The sequence below is a fragment of the Dipteris shenzhenensis genome, unplaced genomic scaffold (assembly GCF_047967505.1).
Source record: "Dipteris shenzhenensis isolate YYH24624 ecotype China unplaced genomic scaffold, Dip_SZ_1.0 scaf0229, whole genome shotgun sequence".
Classification (NCBI taxonomy): domain Eukaryota; kingdom Viridiplantae; phylum Streptophyta; class Polypodiopsida; order Gleicheniales; family Dipteridaceae; genus Dipteris; species Dipteris shenzhenensis.
The window spans coordinates 7,372-24,025 of NW_028239535.1; the positions used below are offsets into that span (position 1 = coordinate 7,372).

At 45.9% G+C, this 16,654-nt stretch overlaps 2 non-coding genes across 2 annotated transcripts; both read right to left on the minus strand.

Annotated features, from left to right (window-relative positions):
* Positions 1–788: 788 nt before the first annotated feature.
* TRNAG-GCC (transfer RNA glycine (anticodon GCC)) lies at positions 789–859 on the minus strand. The gene has a single exon. It is a non-coding gene; the product is annotated as a tRNA-Gly (tRNA).
* A 5,853-nt stretch (positions 860–6,712) lies between these two features.
* Positions 6,713–6,786, minus strand: TRNAM-CAU (transfer RNA methionine (anticodon CAU)). The gene has a single exon. It is a non-coding gene; the product is annotated as a tRNA-Met (tRNA).
* Between the last annotated feature and the right edge of the window lie 9,868 nt (positions 6,787–16,654).

Here is a 16,654-nt window from a genome sequence, read left to right on the forward strand (position 1 = left end):
CGGAAGTGTAAATGAAAGGAGTTTATTGATGTTTTCAATCTGGGCCCCTCCCGCCACCCTGAGAAGGTACGAGGGCAAGAGAAGCCATAACGTCCGTAGTGCTTCTGCGAGATGAGTATAAGTACCCCCAGGGGAATTCGAATCCCCGTCGCCTCCTTGAAAGAGAGGTGTCCTAGGCCTCTAGACGATGGGGGCCCAATCACTCTTCAGATAATAAGAGATTATCTATAAATCGTCAATCTGATTCTCCCGAATCCCCCCCGAATACAACATCCAATGGATGGGGAATTGGAATACCTCTCCGAATCCTTATCGCAAAATCCCGCTCGATGCATACCTATATGCGGAACCGCATGTGGCATCTCCCACAACCTCTAGGTCGACTGCTTCCTAGATGTGTAGGAAGTCGAACACGGCATAGAGGTAACGCTGAGACTTAAACCTTGCAATTCTCCGAAGTGAAGTGAGGCAGTTGAAAAGCTTCACCCAATCCATATTTCCATGGACGATTATTTCTTTCACCGATGAACTTATGTATCCCAATAATAATTGGTAATTACCAGCAGCATCAGTAAGTATATAGGCTTCTCCATTGCTTTTGGTTCATTCAATGTTCTGTTTCCCCTCGAGGGAAAACCCAGATTGGAAATCTACGCCTCAAATCACTCGGTTATGACTTCCTCAATTGGGAATATCTCACTCCTGAAGCTCAAAAATATTCTCTCCACCGGTCTGAACTATCCCGGGGGCTACTGCCGGGGGTGGAAGCGGGGCAAGAAAGTCGGGTCGGCGGATAGCGGGAATCGAACCCGCGTCCTCTCCTTGGCAAGGAGATATTTTACCATTCAACTATATCCGCGTGATATGCCACCCCGTTCTATATTGAATAACTATATATGTGGTAACTCCTCTAGTCAACACACCTAATCCATCCACCTCGTCTCGGGATTTTCCCTCGTGGACGGAGAGCCCCCCCCCCCCCGAGGAGGAAGTGTCGATTCCGTAGACCGTAATTATTATTGATTCTCTCTCCCCACTCGCCATTATGAATCGTGAGGAGGGGGCCAGAATTACCGATACATTGAATCTCTGGGATATGAAGGAATTAAGTATACCCACTAGGAAAACTAATCCGATCCATAAGGAAGCCCCTGAAAAGACGACATTTTTGTTGCTTGACCAACCATTGGGGGAAGCAAGCACGACAGGTACACCAATTACTAGTAGGAATGAAATGGCGATTAATGTGAATAAAGCCAATTGGAAAGCAATAGTCGTAGTTAGGACTCTCGACGTATCAGAAGTAGAGGATTTGTACCATCTGATCCCCATCCGGTGGGACTTACACCATACCGAGACCGAGGATTTTGGACGGAACAAGAATCCTTCTAGTTCAGTACCCCGGAATCCAATGTCTCTTTCGAATCTCTTGATAATCCATCAAGTAGGAGTAAGAATTTGATTATTTGGAATGATCCCTATATTGATTTCATAGTAAATCATACGAAACCATCATCTCATATCTTTCGTAATAGGGGTGAATCTCGATACAATACATGTGTATCAAGATCGACAAGATCTCCGAAGAATTGGAGAAGAGCTTTCTAGGAGAGGTGGTCGAGTGGTTTATGGCTCCAGTCTTGAAAACTGGCATAGTGCTGAAACGCTATCGAGGGTTCGAATCCCTCTCTCTCTCCTCAATTGATTCAGTACCGGACCCGACGGGAGGGGGTATTAGTGGTCTATCGGTGGTCTAAAAGAACCACCTAGTATTTCCCAAAAAATGCCAATGTCCCCGAGGGGAGCCTATTCTTAATAATGATAGATGAGAGGAATCTTCTGAAGCAGTCTGGGGGTATTCCTCCTCCGCCCCGGTTCATGCGCCGCATCTCCAGGCCCAGGTCCCGTGTCAATACTTTCCCTATCAGGGTTCGAGGGATAGGAAACAAACAAATATGAGAGATCTGATGTTAACTAGAGGTATTTAAAATACCAGTTCTATCGATTGACTTATCGGGATGATCAAAGGTCAATTACCCACCCATTTGCGGGATGGGTACGTTCCACCAGATACAACTGGTGAGGATTCAAATTAGCTTCAAATTAGCTTACGGAGATGAGTCGTCATCGCCAAATCACCCCCTCCAGGGGGGTGATTTGTAGACATAAGTGCAAATGCTACCGAAACTTGTGGTTTCCCGGAACCCTATAGAAATGAACAGTGAGTTACACCTCGCCCTTCCCTCATCCGCGAGGTAAAGGTTACTGCTGGGTATATACCGACGTATCGAACTAACCCCACTGGGGGGTTAGTTTATGTATGAGCTGTGTCCCGGTTCCGCAAAGAACCACCAGTAGAAAATGGAAATTTGTCTGGTATGGTAGGTACTAATACTACCAAGTAATAACTTTCCATTAATATCTCAGCAATTTGTCCTAATTTAATGGTGTCATGGAAAGAACGGGTTCGGTATCACGGTCAATTCCCTTCTCAAACCCGGCTGCCGCCGCACGGGCTCTTCCCGCATGCCATAAATGACCCACAAAAAAGAAAAATCCTAGAACGAAATGGGAAGTAGCCAACCAACTTCGGGGAGATACATAGTTCACGGCATTTATCTCAGTAGCTACTCCACCTACGGAATTTAAGGAACCCAGAGGTGCATGAGTCATATACTCCGCGGAGCGTCGCTCCTGCCAGGGTTGTATATCTCTTTTCAACTTACTCAAATCCAAACCGTTGGGGCCTCTCAGTGGCTCCAACCAAGGAGCACGAAGGTCCCAGAAACGCATTGTTTCGCCTCCAAATATGATTTCTCCCGTGGGGGAACGCATCAGGTATTTACCCAAACCAGTAGGTCCTTGAGCGGAACCTATGTTGGCGCCGAGACGCTGGTCCCTGACAAGAAAAGTAAAAGCTTGAGCTTGAGAAGCCTCTGGACCGGTAGGACCATAGAATTCACTAGGATATGCCGTGTTATTGAACCGAACGAAACAACAAGCAGTAAAACCAAAAATAGCAAGTGCTCCTAAGCTATAGGACGGGTAAGCCTCTCCGGACCACACAAAAGCGCGACGGGCCCAAGCAAATGGTTTGGTCAATATGTGCCAGATCCCCCCGGAGATACAGATGGATCCCAGCCAGACATGTCCCCCAATAATATCTTCTAGGTTATCGACACTTACAATCCAACCCTCTCCACCAAAGGGGGATTTGAGTAAGTAACCAAATATGACACTCGGGCTTTAAAGTGAGATTCGTAATCTTCCGTACATCCCCACCTCCCGGGGCCCATGTGTCATACAAGCCTCCGAAATATAACGCTTTGAATACTAGGAGGAAGGCGCCGGCTCCTAACAAGATTAGATGAATACCCAATATAGTAGTCATCTTATTTTTGTCCTTCCATATATAGCCGAAAATGGGAAGGACTCTTCTGAAGTCTCGGGGCCAATGAGAGCGTGATAAATACCCCCGAACCCTAGAACCGCGGAAGATATCAAATGAAGGACTCCAGAAACAAAATAGGGAAAGGTATCGACGACTTCCCCACCGGGACCCACTCCCCAACCTAGGGTTGCTAGGTGGGGAAGTAGAATTAACCCCTGTTCATACATAGGCTTCTCCGGAACGAAGTGAGCCACTTCAAACAAATTCATGGCTCCAGCCCGAAACACGATCAAGCCAGCATGAGCTACATGGGCACCGAGTAATTTACCAGACAGATTGATCAGTCGAGCGTTACCGGCCCACCAAGCGAAACCTGTGGTTTCCTGATCGCGACCACCCAGAGACAGAGTTTCGTTAAAGAGCGTTTCCACGGGGTAAGACCTCCTCGGGGAATACAAGGTTTTCATGAGGCTGATCCTGAGCTGCCATCCAGGCACGAATACCCTCATTCGACAGAATGTTCTTTGTGTAGAAAGTTTCAAACTCAGGATCTTCCGCCGCACGAATTTCTTGGGAAACGAAGTCATAAGCACGCGAATTCAAAGCGAGACCAACTACTCCGATAGCACTCATCCATAATCCAGTTACTGGCACGAATAACATAAAGAAATGCAACCAACGTTTGTTGGAGAAAGCGACACCGAATATTTGGGACCAGAAACGATTAGCGGTAACCATTGAATAGGTCTCTTCGGATTGAGTTGGGTTAAAAGCACGGAATGTATTTGCGCCATCACCGTCTTCAAATAAGGTGTTTTCCACCGTGGCGCCATGAATGGCACACGAAAGAGCAGCACCAAGGACTCCGGCGACTCCCATCATATGAAACGGGTTCAACGTCCAGTTGTGAAAACCCTGGAAAAAGAGAATGAATCGAGAGATAGCTGCTACACCGAAGCTGGGTGCAAAAAACCAACCGGATTGCCCTAACGGGTAGATTAGGAATACAGAAACAGAAACAGCAATGGGAGCAGAGAACGCTATTGCATTATGGGGACGTAATTGTACGGACCTAGCAAGTTCGAATTGACGTAACATGAAACCTATCAAAGCGAAGGAACCGTGAAGAGCAACAAAGGTCCATAGACCCCCTAATTGGCACCAACGGGTGAAGTCTCCCTGTGCTTCCGGACCCCACAGTAGAAGCAAGGAATGAGCGAGACTATTTGCAGGGGTGGAAACTGCGGCAGTCAGAAAATTGCAACCTTCCAAGTAGGAACTAGCTAATCCATGAGTATACCACGAGGTGACGAAGGTTGTGCCGGTGAACCAACCGCCTAGGGAGAAATAAGCGGTGGGGAAAAGTAATAGACCGGACCAACCTACAAATACGAAACGATCCCTTCGTAGCCAATCGTCCATACTATCAAACAAATCTTTCGATTCCTTGGAGGATTTTCCAATGGCGATGGTCATAGTTATTCTCCTATTCAACTCTTCCAACCATTTTGGGTGCCCTTCTATTTCATGACATGATAGGGTCGTGGTGTAGGAAATGAAACTACCATATCACTGCCCCTTCTGAATAAGAATTTGTCGGAATCTCTCTGGCATGGTAACAATATTCCTAGGTCCCGTCGAGGGTACTTTTCTACTCCGTCTCGTTCCCCCAAGCGGATGGATATGGATAGAGTACCGATACAACGAAATTGATTTCGTGATTCTTCAGAAAGTGGGTAACCCTTTCTCTTCTTCCGAGACTCCATCAACCCGTTCGCTACGTCGATGAATCCTGATCCGGAACTTTATCCCAGCTAGATTCCTCCAATTGAACAATCAACGGCATCTATTGGATCTCTTTATGTGGTGCTGGTGTTTCCTCCCGCATGTCCTGCCCACTGGAGAAGTACAGGAAGGAGTGGGAGAAGCACCAATTTTCAGCAATCTATCTATTTGGTGAATTGAGTAGGACACGCGTACATACAGATATTTATGATCCGTATCTTCACTTTACTCGTCTATTTCACGATGGAAGAGACACTTCCTGATATTTATTCTACCAATACTCAATACCATTCGGAAGCTTTTCGCTCCCGAATCATTCGGGTGATTAATGGCGGGTGGGTGGGGGGGGGTGGGGGGAGGCCACTTTTCCTTGATGTCGGACGAGAGAAACAAACTCCCGTCTCGATAGATTAAATGAGAACCATATAGTCCGTCTTACCTCCTGGTTAAGAAGCGGGAGATGGATCGGAATGATACGAGAGAAACCCGTAGCTGGGAGTTAGCTGAAATCTTTTCATACGAGAATTCATTGGAATATCTCCCCCTGCGGAGAGATGTATCGATAGTCAGAATTCTCATTGGATTCCTGTATCAGGGGTAACTGAATGATCTTCCACATCATGAATTACATCTACCTAAATTTCTTATATTACGGGTAGCAATAATTCTGAGATTCAAGACGGGGGGGAACATTCCGAACAGCTTTATTACGTAGCGATTCGCTGATTCTTCGTTGATTTCCCCACCCACATATGGATCCCGCTATATAGATAGATATATGTGGATATTTGTTGCGAATCTTACCGGGAGTCCCCCGAGCAGTGAAAGTGGATAATCAGGATAATCTGATTCGATAGGCATCTGGGGGGGGGGGGGGGCCTCGTCATATTCGTCGCCTATTCGGGCGAAGGATCATTTCGACGTGATCACTAATTTTCTGAATTGGTAGAAACATATGTGGTACTCTACAATGTAAGGAAGGATTACGAGTGTCTGTGCCGAGAGAAAGAGACAAGTCGAGTGAAATCTCACGAGCCCTTTATCGGATTTGAACCGATGACTTACGCCTTACCATGGCGGTACTCTACCACTGAGTTAAAAGGGCTTACCGATGATGACATTGATGAGGTGTATGAAACACAGTATGTCGGAAACAGAACTATTCTGTTTCCCGTTTCTCAAATCATTATCCTGTCACTATTCTCTCAATCTTACCAGGGGGGGGGATTAAAAACTGCTGATACTAAAACTAGGTGGGGTAAGGTCTCTGGAACTAGCGGAAATGGTTGAGTCCTCCTTTCCACCCCCTACTTACCCGATTGAATGGATCCCGATAGAGAATCGGGAGATTCACCTGGGAAGGAGAAAAAGGAGAATGAGGGGGGAAAATTTGGGATTATCCGGTTTATGTTGTGGATGAATACCCGCCGGTACGTGGTCAAATAGTTGGAATAAAAATACGGGAACAGGGTGGACTATTGCTTTATCCCCCTATCACCTATTGCTTTATCACCCTATCACCAAGTTAATTTTCGTTTGCGGAGACGGGATTCGAACCCGTGACCTCAAGGTTATGAGCCTTGCGAGCTACCAAGCTGCTCTACCCCGCGTGGTTGATTCCCTCGCTGTAATTATTATACAGTCTTCAAATAATTACATTGAACACGAGGGAATCTTGTGAATTTATGGAGATCGATTCTCCAACAATTCGTGTGGGAAAACCAATATTTATCTACCAACTCGATTTTATTACTCCAGGCAGCAAACAAGCGTGTGCCATTTCGCGTGGTACGTGTCTGGATGAACCAAAGTCTCGATAATTGGATCTGGGGCGTCCGGTTAGGGAGCATCGGTTACGAAGACGGGTGGGTGCACTGTTACGTGGTGGAGATTGGAACGCCTCAGAAACCTCTAATTTTTCTTGTATTGATAAACCCCCCCTCATTCTCTGTTTCAGGGATTGACGTATGAGATAATATTTCCTCACCAGTTTTTGTTTCTTCTTCTCTTTCTCAATGAGACTCCTCTTTGCCGTAATTTCCTAGTCGGCGATATTGGAATGTTATTATAGAATGGATGGAATTTGGGATAGAGTCCAATTGAAGTGCTATGATTTGCCACCCATCCGTGCTATCTATCCATCAGAGACAGATTTTAATCGTGGATAAGTTGGGCTTACCACTGGCTCGAATGCCAAAGGTAAGCCCAATGCGATACATGCTTTTAGCTTTTATTGAGGCGAAACACAGAGCTACCCAAATTTACCCGATGTGGATGCTATTGAGAAAGCTGCATAGGTAAATATATAACCTACGGAGAAGTGGGCTAGTCCCACTAATCGTGCTTGAACGATAGAAAGAGCGACTGGTTTGTCTTTCCAGCGAATCAGATTGGCCAAAGGTGTGCGTTCATGAGCCCGAGCCAGAGTTTCAATAAGTTCTTGCCAATAACCGCGCCAGGAGATGGGAAACGTGAATCCAGTAGCCCGAACGAGATGTCCAAACGAAAACATCCATGCCCAGACGGATAAACTGTTCATACCGAAAGGATTGTAACCGTTAATGAGTTGTGAAGAATTCAGCCGTAGATAATCCCTCAACCATCCCATCAAGTAAGTAGAGGATTCATTGAATTGAGCTACATTTCCCTGCCACAGGGTAATATGCTTCCGGTGCCAGTAAAAGGTGACCCATCCAATTGTATTCGACATCCGGAAAACTGCCAGATAAAATGCATCCCAGGCCGAGATGTCACAGGTACCACCTCTACCTGGACCGTCGCAAGGAAAACTATAACCAAATTCTTTCTTATCCGGCATCAGCTTGGAGCCGCGCGCATCTAATGCACCCTTCACTAGAATCGGTGTAGTTGTATGTGGACCTGGAGCAATAGCATGATGAACTAAGAAATCCCCGGGTCCAATGGTTAGGAATAATGAGTTGCTATTATTATTAATGGCGTCTAACCAACCGGGTAGCCACAAGCTCTGACCAGCATTGAATGCTGGACTGTCTGTCGAGGAGAGAAGTACGTCGAAACCATACAAAGATTTACCGTGAGCGGATTGTATCCGTTGAGCAAATACAGGTTCAATAAGAATTTGCTTCTCTGGGGTTCCAAAGGCTAACGTGACGTCGTTATGGACATAGAGACCCAAAGTATGGAACCCTAGGAATAAACTAGCCCGACTCAAATGGGCTATTATTGCTTCTTTATGCTCCAACATCCTTGCCAACACGTTATCCTTATTTTGTTCCGGATCATAATCCCGTATAAAGAATATGGCTCCGTGGGCGAACGCCCCTGTCATAATAAAACCAGCGATGTACTGGTGATGGGTGTATAGCGCGGCCTGGGTCGTATAATCCTGTGCTATAAAAGCATAAGCGGGTAAGGAATACATATGTTGTGCCACTAGGGAAGTAATGACTCCTAAAGCAGCTAAAGCGAGTCCTAATTGGAAATGTAGGGAGTTATTGATTGTGTCGTAGAGTCCCCTATGTCCACGTCCCAACCTGCCTCCTGGAGGAATATGAGCTTCCAGAATCTCTTTTATACTATGTCCGATGCCGTAGTTAGTCCTGTACATGTGGCCGGCAATGATAAACACAACCGCAATTGCCAGATGATGATGAGCGATATCAGTTAACCACAAACTCTGAGTTTGTGGATGAAATCCCCCCGGAAAGGTTGAAATGGCAGTTCCTGCTCCCTGAGCACTATTGAACGAGTGATTAGCGGAGTCGGGACTTTGTGCATAAACACTCCATTGACCCGAAAAGAATGGTCCCAAACCTTGGGGGTGTGGTAGTGCAGTTAGTAAATTACCCCATCTCACATGTTCGCCTCTAGATTCAGGAATAGCGACGTGAATCAGGTGGCCTGTCCAAGCTAGAGAGCTTATTCCGAAGAGTCCTGATAAGTGATGATTGAGACGAGATTCAGCATTTTTGAACCAAGAAATACCCGGTTTCCATTTGGGTTGTAGATGCAACCAACCCGCTACCAGGAACAAGGCGGAAACAGCTAGTAAGGAGATAGCTCCGGTATATAGATCTTGATTGTCGCGTAAACCGATAGTGTACCGCCACTGATAAACACCAGGATAAGCAATATTAACCGGACCCGGAGCTCCCCCTCGGGTATAAGCCTCGACGGCTGGTTGACCAAAATGAGGATCCCGAATGGCATGAGCGATTGGTCTTACCTGTAATGGGTTTTGCACCCATGCCTCGAAGTTACCCTGCCAAGCTACATGGAATAGATTCCCAGAAGTCCAGAGAAGAATTATAGCTAATTGACCAGAATGGGAAGCAAATATTTTCTGGTAGAGACGTTCCTCGGTAATATTGTCATGACTCTCGAAGTCATGCGCAGTGGCTATACCGAACCAGATACGACGAGTAGTTGGGTCTTGGGATAGACCCTGGCTGAACTTTGGAAATCTTGATGCCGTAATGCTTTTCGAATCCTCCTAGCCATTATCCTACTGCAATGATTCTCGCTAGGAAGAATGCCCATGTTGTGGCGATTCCACCCAGAAGGTAATGAGCCACCCCTACGGCACGTCCCTGTACAATACTCAGAGCCCTGGGCTGGATAGCAGGAGCAACTTTCAATTTATTATGGGCCCGAACAGTAGATTCGATGAGTTCTTGCCGATATCCACGGCCACTGAACAGGAACGTCAGACTAAAAGCCCAAACAAAATGAGCACCCGAGAATAAAAGACCATATGCGGATAATGAAGAACCATACGATTGAATGACTTGGGAAGCCTGTGCCCATAGGAAATCACGGAGCCATCCATTAATGGTTGTTGAACTCTGCGCGAAGTTTCCTCCAGTGATATGGCTCACTACTCCCTGGTCACTTATACTACCCCGTACGTCAGATTGCATCTTCCAACTGAAATGAAATATAACTACTGAGATGGAATTATACATCCAGAACAAACCTGAGAAGACATGATCCCAAGCAGATACCTGGCAGGTACCTCCTCTACCGGGGCCATCACGAGGGAAACGAAAACCAAGATTCGCTTTGTCGGGTATTAGGCGGGAGCTCCTCGCAAACGGGACACCTTTTGGTGATATTAATACAGTAACATGAATCGTAAAGGCATGGATGTGATGCACCAAAAAATCGGCAGTACCTAATGGGATTGGTGACAAAGCAACTTTACCACCTACTGCTACTAAGTCTCCACCCCCCCAGGTCAAACTGGTACCTGCTGTTGCATTAGGTGCCGTTAAGTCAGGAGCAGAAGCATGAATGTTTTGGACCCACTGAGCAAATATGGGTTGTAATTAAATAGCAGTATCTGAAAACGTATCTTGGGGACGTCCCAACGCACTCGTAGTATCGTTATGAATATACAATCCGAAACTATGGAAACCTAGAAAAATGCATACCCGGTTAAGATGTGAAATTATTGCATCACGATGCCGAATGACACGATCCAATAGGTTGTTGTATTGAGTAGTCGGATCATAATCTCTCACCATAAAAATAGCTGCGTGTGCCGCCGCGCCTACCACTAGGAAACCACCAATCCACATGTGATGCGTAAACAGGGATGGCTGCGTAGCATAATCAGTAGCTAGGTATGGATAGGGAGGCATAGCATACATATGATGGGCCACTACAATTGTTAGGGAACCCAACATAGCAAGATTAATAGCTAATTGAGCATGCCATGAAGTAGTTAGGATCTCGTAAAGACCCTTGTGACCCTCACCCGTGAAGGGACCTTTATGAGCTTCCAGAATCTCTTTCGTACTATGCCCGATACCCCAATTGGTTCGATACATGTGACCAGCTATCAGGAAAAGAACTGCAATAGCTAGATGGTGATGCGCAGTATCGGTCAACCACAATCCCCCTGTGGCTGGATTCAATCCCCCACGGAAGGTTAAGAAATCTGAGTATTGTAACCAGTCGAGGGTAAAGAATGGAGTTAATCCCTTTGCGAAACTGGGATACATCTGAGCCAAAAGGTCACGATTCAAAATGGATTCATGAGGAAGAGGTATCTCCTTAGGATCGATTCCCGCGTCTAATAGTTGGTTAATGGGTAGCGAGACGTGTACCTGGTGTCCCGCCCACGCCAAGGAACCCAATCCCAAGAGGCCTGCTAGGTGGTGGTTCAACATGGATTCCACGTCCTGGAACCAAGCCAATTTTGGAGCAGCCTTGTGATAGTGGAACCAACCAGCGAAGAACATCAATCCTGCAAAGATTAAGGCACCGATAGCGGTGCAATAGAGTTGTAACTCACTAGTTATTCCAGAAGACCGCCATATTTGAAAAAATCCGGACGTTATCTGTATTCCCTGGAATCCCCCACCTACATCTCCATTAAGTATCTCTTGACCAACTATTGGCCAAACTACCTGGGCGCTAGGCTTAACATGAGTGGGATCACTTAGCCACGCCTCGTAATTAGAGAAGCGAGCCCCGTGAAAATACATACCACTCAGCCAGATAAGAATAATAGCTAATTGACCAAAATGGGCGCTGAATGTTTTACGGGATATATCTTCTGAATCATTTGTGTGACTATCAGAATCATGAGCATCAGCATGTAGATTCCAAATCCAAGTGGTACTACTGGGACCCTTAGCTAAAGTTCTCGAGAAATGTCCAGGTTGAGCCCATTTTTCGAAAGAAGTTCTCACGGGATCCTTTTCCACCATAATCTTGACTTCTGGTTCCGGTGAACGAATAGTCATCGAGATTCTCCTCTCTTCGGACAGGGGATAGCAACGACCTACCAGCGGGGGATACGAAACTTCTAAGAGATGGAATTCGTATGTAAGGTATTCTTCTCCCTGAGTTTGGAACTGGAACAGCTGTAATAGAAGAGTTATCCGAGGCAGGCATTTAATCTTATTATTACACAACTTATTAGTGCTTTATGGACCTTGTATAGAGAGATTCTTATACGTTTCAGTAGGGGGGGGGTTACATATTACCAGATGGCAATCGGTAGGAGGAGAAGTCTTCTCCTTCCTGGTATCCCAGGGGGGGGGGGGGGGTAGAAAATGTAAAGGAATTTCTTTCAATTGTCTGGTCCCCATATCACTGCTACCCCGGCGTCACCCCCCTCTCTCATCACCTGGAACGTTTCGTAATCCTCAACCAATTTTGTGCTTCGATATAATTGCTTGGAGGAAGTGCTATTGCTTGTTTCCGACACTCAGCGGCTTGATCAAACCAAGATTCCGAAGCCTCCGGGTCTCCCTGTTGAATGGCCTGCTCCCCCCGGTCGGGATGGATAGATCCCTTCGAGATATCCTCCCTCAGAACCGGACTTGAGAGTTTCCTACCTCATGCGGCTCGAATGACTACTCAGTAGCTTATTCTCTATCTGATCCAAGAGAAGAGAGAGATTTACTTGGCCCCCTCCCCCGTTAGTCTAGAGAAGAATCAAGAGTAGTTACTGGGAATGGTTTCCAATCCTATCGATGCGAGATAGAATCTTTTCCATACTCCTAATTCGTGGAGGAGGGTAATAATCTCCCCCGGAACTAATTCCCCTACTTCTAAAAATAGATCCGCTGAAATGTTTCCTTTGGGATTTGATACTACACCATAGCTCGATATTCCTTTCCAAATCGATTCTATTACAGGAATCGATTGTAGAACCCCCCGAGTGAGCAAATCTCATCGTATCGACCCAGATTTTCGATGACGAATCTTTGCGGTGCTTTCTCCCTCAATTCACCCGATTATCCATGGGATTCACAGGCTTCCGTTCTTCCCCCGGACCTGAGTTACTACGGGGGACACCAAATTCCACAGCTCAGGAGAACTCCTTATGGGAGTATGCTTGTGGAAAGCCTCCTACATCGAGTGGTTTCGAATCAAGGGATCCTATAGTATGGGTAATCGCACGTAATGACGGATCACAGCCATATTATTAAGAGCCTGTGGTGGAAAAGGATTCCGTTCCAATGCTTGAAAATAGTATTCCAAAGCCTTTGCATGTTCTCCATTGCTAGTATGAATCAAACCTATATTATGGGGTATGTAACTCCGATCATGAGGATCAATCTCCAAACGCATAGCTTTGTAGTAATTTTATGAAGCTTCTGCATATTCTCCTTCGGATTGGGCCGACATTCGTCAGGGTCGCTCACTCAGCGTGAATGAGCTCCGCTTCAAAACCGTACTTGAGATTCTCACCTCATACGGCTCCTCCTGCATGATGCATGGAGAGAGACTAGTATTTGGAATAGTCTAGCAATTCCTACTCTAAACCTATGGATGAACGGGGGCTAGTGTCTGTGAAACTACTGGACTAGCCATCCCTTCTGCCAAAAATCTCTTGTTAACATGGTTGTGCCACTCCGACACGTCGACACCAAGAGACTAATGACAATTTCTCTGTTCCCAACGCTTCGAGTTTCATGGGGATCAGCTACTTCGACAATCTCCGATGATTCTAGGGGTATCCAAAATACGAACGGGATGGATGTTCGTTGTCCCAATCATTATTGGTATTCGTCATAGAAACACGACGCGCGGCTGAACCCAACCGTAACGAAGCTTTTGCGTTGTCGATTCCTCCACGTAGTGCCTCTCCCCTATGCCTACCCACGGAGTCCTACAAATAGGTCGGTCCGTAGGTTTCACCTTTTGCTTACTACTACGATTCGCCGGAGATCGAAACTGGAGCATTTGAGGCTGCATCAATCGAGGATACACGACAGAAGGACTTGTTTCCCGTTCGAAACATACCTTCACCAAACGCGGGTCTATCGGAATTTGAATCCCCCAATTAATTAGGAATTAAGGTTAATCGATTTTCCCTCCCCAAATCGCACCATCTCTATAATAAGTAAAAGCTCTCTTCTCCCTATCAGTAGTCGGTATGATTTGTAACAAGATATCCGCCAGAATCGTGGGAGTTCTATCAATAGAATTGTCATTTCTCTGGGATCTAGGCGTAATTGGAATTCCTCTTCGTTCCACTTATTATTGAGTTAATCAGGATGCCGGAAGAACAGATCTCTTTTGCAATACAAGGGGAAGAGGTGCATCCGTCTGGTATCTATGTCCCTCCCCCTCAATCGACTGGGAGGGTGGAGTAACTAATTCCGCACCGAATGAGAGTCGTGTGTGAATGGGGGTATATAGTCTCGCAGCATCCATGAATAATTACTAATGGAGTGATTGCTTTTGATGGGATCTGCATCACCTAATTGAAAATCTCTCATTATGAAATCGACTCGGAACAACTAAAAATCTATCCCAGGGATGGGGTCACCTCCCCTACCTCAATTCCGGGAATTAATCTCATTTCTTAATAACTGATGAGGCTTGCACTCACTTCCAGGAATCACTTTTTCCCGTCTATCATCGAGGATTGAGTTGCTATCCGGTTTCTTAGATTGGTAAGATGTGTAAATAGTACAAAGTTGCAGGAAAGGTGACTGAGTGGTTTAAGGTGTAGCATTGGAAATGCTATGTAGACTCTTGTTTACCGGGGGTTCGAATCCCCCCCTTTCCCCTTTGCATTCCGTCATTGACTCTGTTCCGGCACCCCAAAGAATTGCTAATCCTTTGAATGCTTCCAGTTAGTACTCCCGATTTCAAATAATAATTCCAAGAATCCCCCCCCCCGGGGGGGGGGGTATCCGAATTTCAGAATGAGGAATCCCAGACTATTAGATAATTACTTGGGGTTAGGCTTTGCGGGAGTAATACTCAACGACGAGCAATTCATTTATATCCAACCCAGTGGACTCCCGATTTGCGATTCCATTCACTAATCCTGTGGGTCTACTGTCTCCCGACGAGGAAAAAGTTGAATGATCAGGTATTTTGTCTCCCCGAGAAAATTCCATCTCTCTATTTGGTCCATTGCGAGAACCCGGTCGATTTCTCACAATAATAGTATCTTTTGGTTTGCGACGGTAACTCGGTATATCGACTATACGATCGTTCACTAGAATGTGTCTATGATTAACTAATTGCCTAGCTGCAGGAATAGTAGGAGCCATACCTGGACGAGAAACAATATTATCTGGACGCATTTCGAGTAGCTGTAATGGTACTTGACCTGTTGAACCCTTGGCTCTTCTAGCAATACGAAAGTATCTAGGCAATTGTCGTTCCGTTGATCCATAATTGAAACGTAATCTCTGTTTGGCTTCCAGACGCACGCAAAATTGAGATACCTTTCTCGAAGCAGATTAATCAATAGCAATTCGTGCTTCTCTCGGATTTGATGTTTTATTTGTAAGCCCGGGTAGATCCTTGAGACGACGTATTATTTTCAGACGGGGTCCTCGATAACGAGACATAAAAACTCCTTCTTTGTAAGCATGGTAAGACCCGGAATGGACCTCTCCGTAATCGAAGTACTGGTACTATTTATAAGTGTCACCCAATTTTGTTGAACATTTGGTATTTGTAATAATCATAACATATGAATGTAGACGAACAAATACTCGAATTCCCATCGACTCTATTGGAAATGGAGGCTTCGACGCGGGGGACAAAGCCGAAGGGAGACACGGTATTGGTGCATCGACTGATACTGGGCAATATTCTGCCGGAATCGAACCGATAACCTCTGCCTTGTGAATGTGGTACTTCCGAATCCAAACCAAGCTTTCCTGGTTCTTTTGAACCCCATGGGATGGAATAGAACCCTCCTAAAGCGACAATGGTGGTTGCGCCCACGGCGCAGTCAGCCGCAAGGGTTATTCAACCACAGAGATGGGTTAGATGAGTCGATAATTCCATCTCCTACCGTATCGTATTGATTTAATTACCCCACCCGTGTATAATTCTTATGGGTACGCGAATACGGAGAAGCAGGGTATGGTCTCGCAGATATATATTCTCTGGGATCGGTGGAGTCCCTTTCTGGAGGAAATTGGGAATAGAAACAGAAAAGGGAAGAGGTTGAGAATTCGGGAATCGGGACGGGGTATATAATTTCCGCTTGACCGGAATCAAGAGACTCGTGAAATATCTCTGGAACAAATGGCATGGAACATGCAAACTCGGATGGCATGCAAAAGGATTTGATGCAATTGCAGATCCATTGCTTCGGTTTGGGACTCAAGGGGGGGGGGGGTATGGCGGAATGGTAGACGCTGCGGACTCGATTGGATTGAGCCTAGGTATGGAAACACACCGAGTGATAGCTTTCAAATTCAGGGAAACCTAGGATTATTTAGTAGGCGATCCTGAGCCAAATCTCATTTCAGAAGCAGGATTCGGATGATGAGATAGGTGCAGAGACTCGACGGAAGCTATTCCGACGAACGATCTATTAATTTCTATTATTCATTAAGCGGATAGATGTTCTCTTTCCATGGATGATTCAATCTAGAATGATCCTATAAGCGGCGAGGATCCTCTCCCAGTGCATACTCAACATCCGCACCGAGGATTGTATCAAAATCTCGAGAATCTCGGGTATTGGTGGGATCTACTCGATTATCCCCGAATCCCATC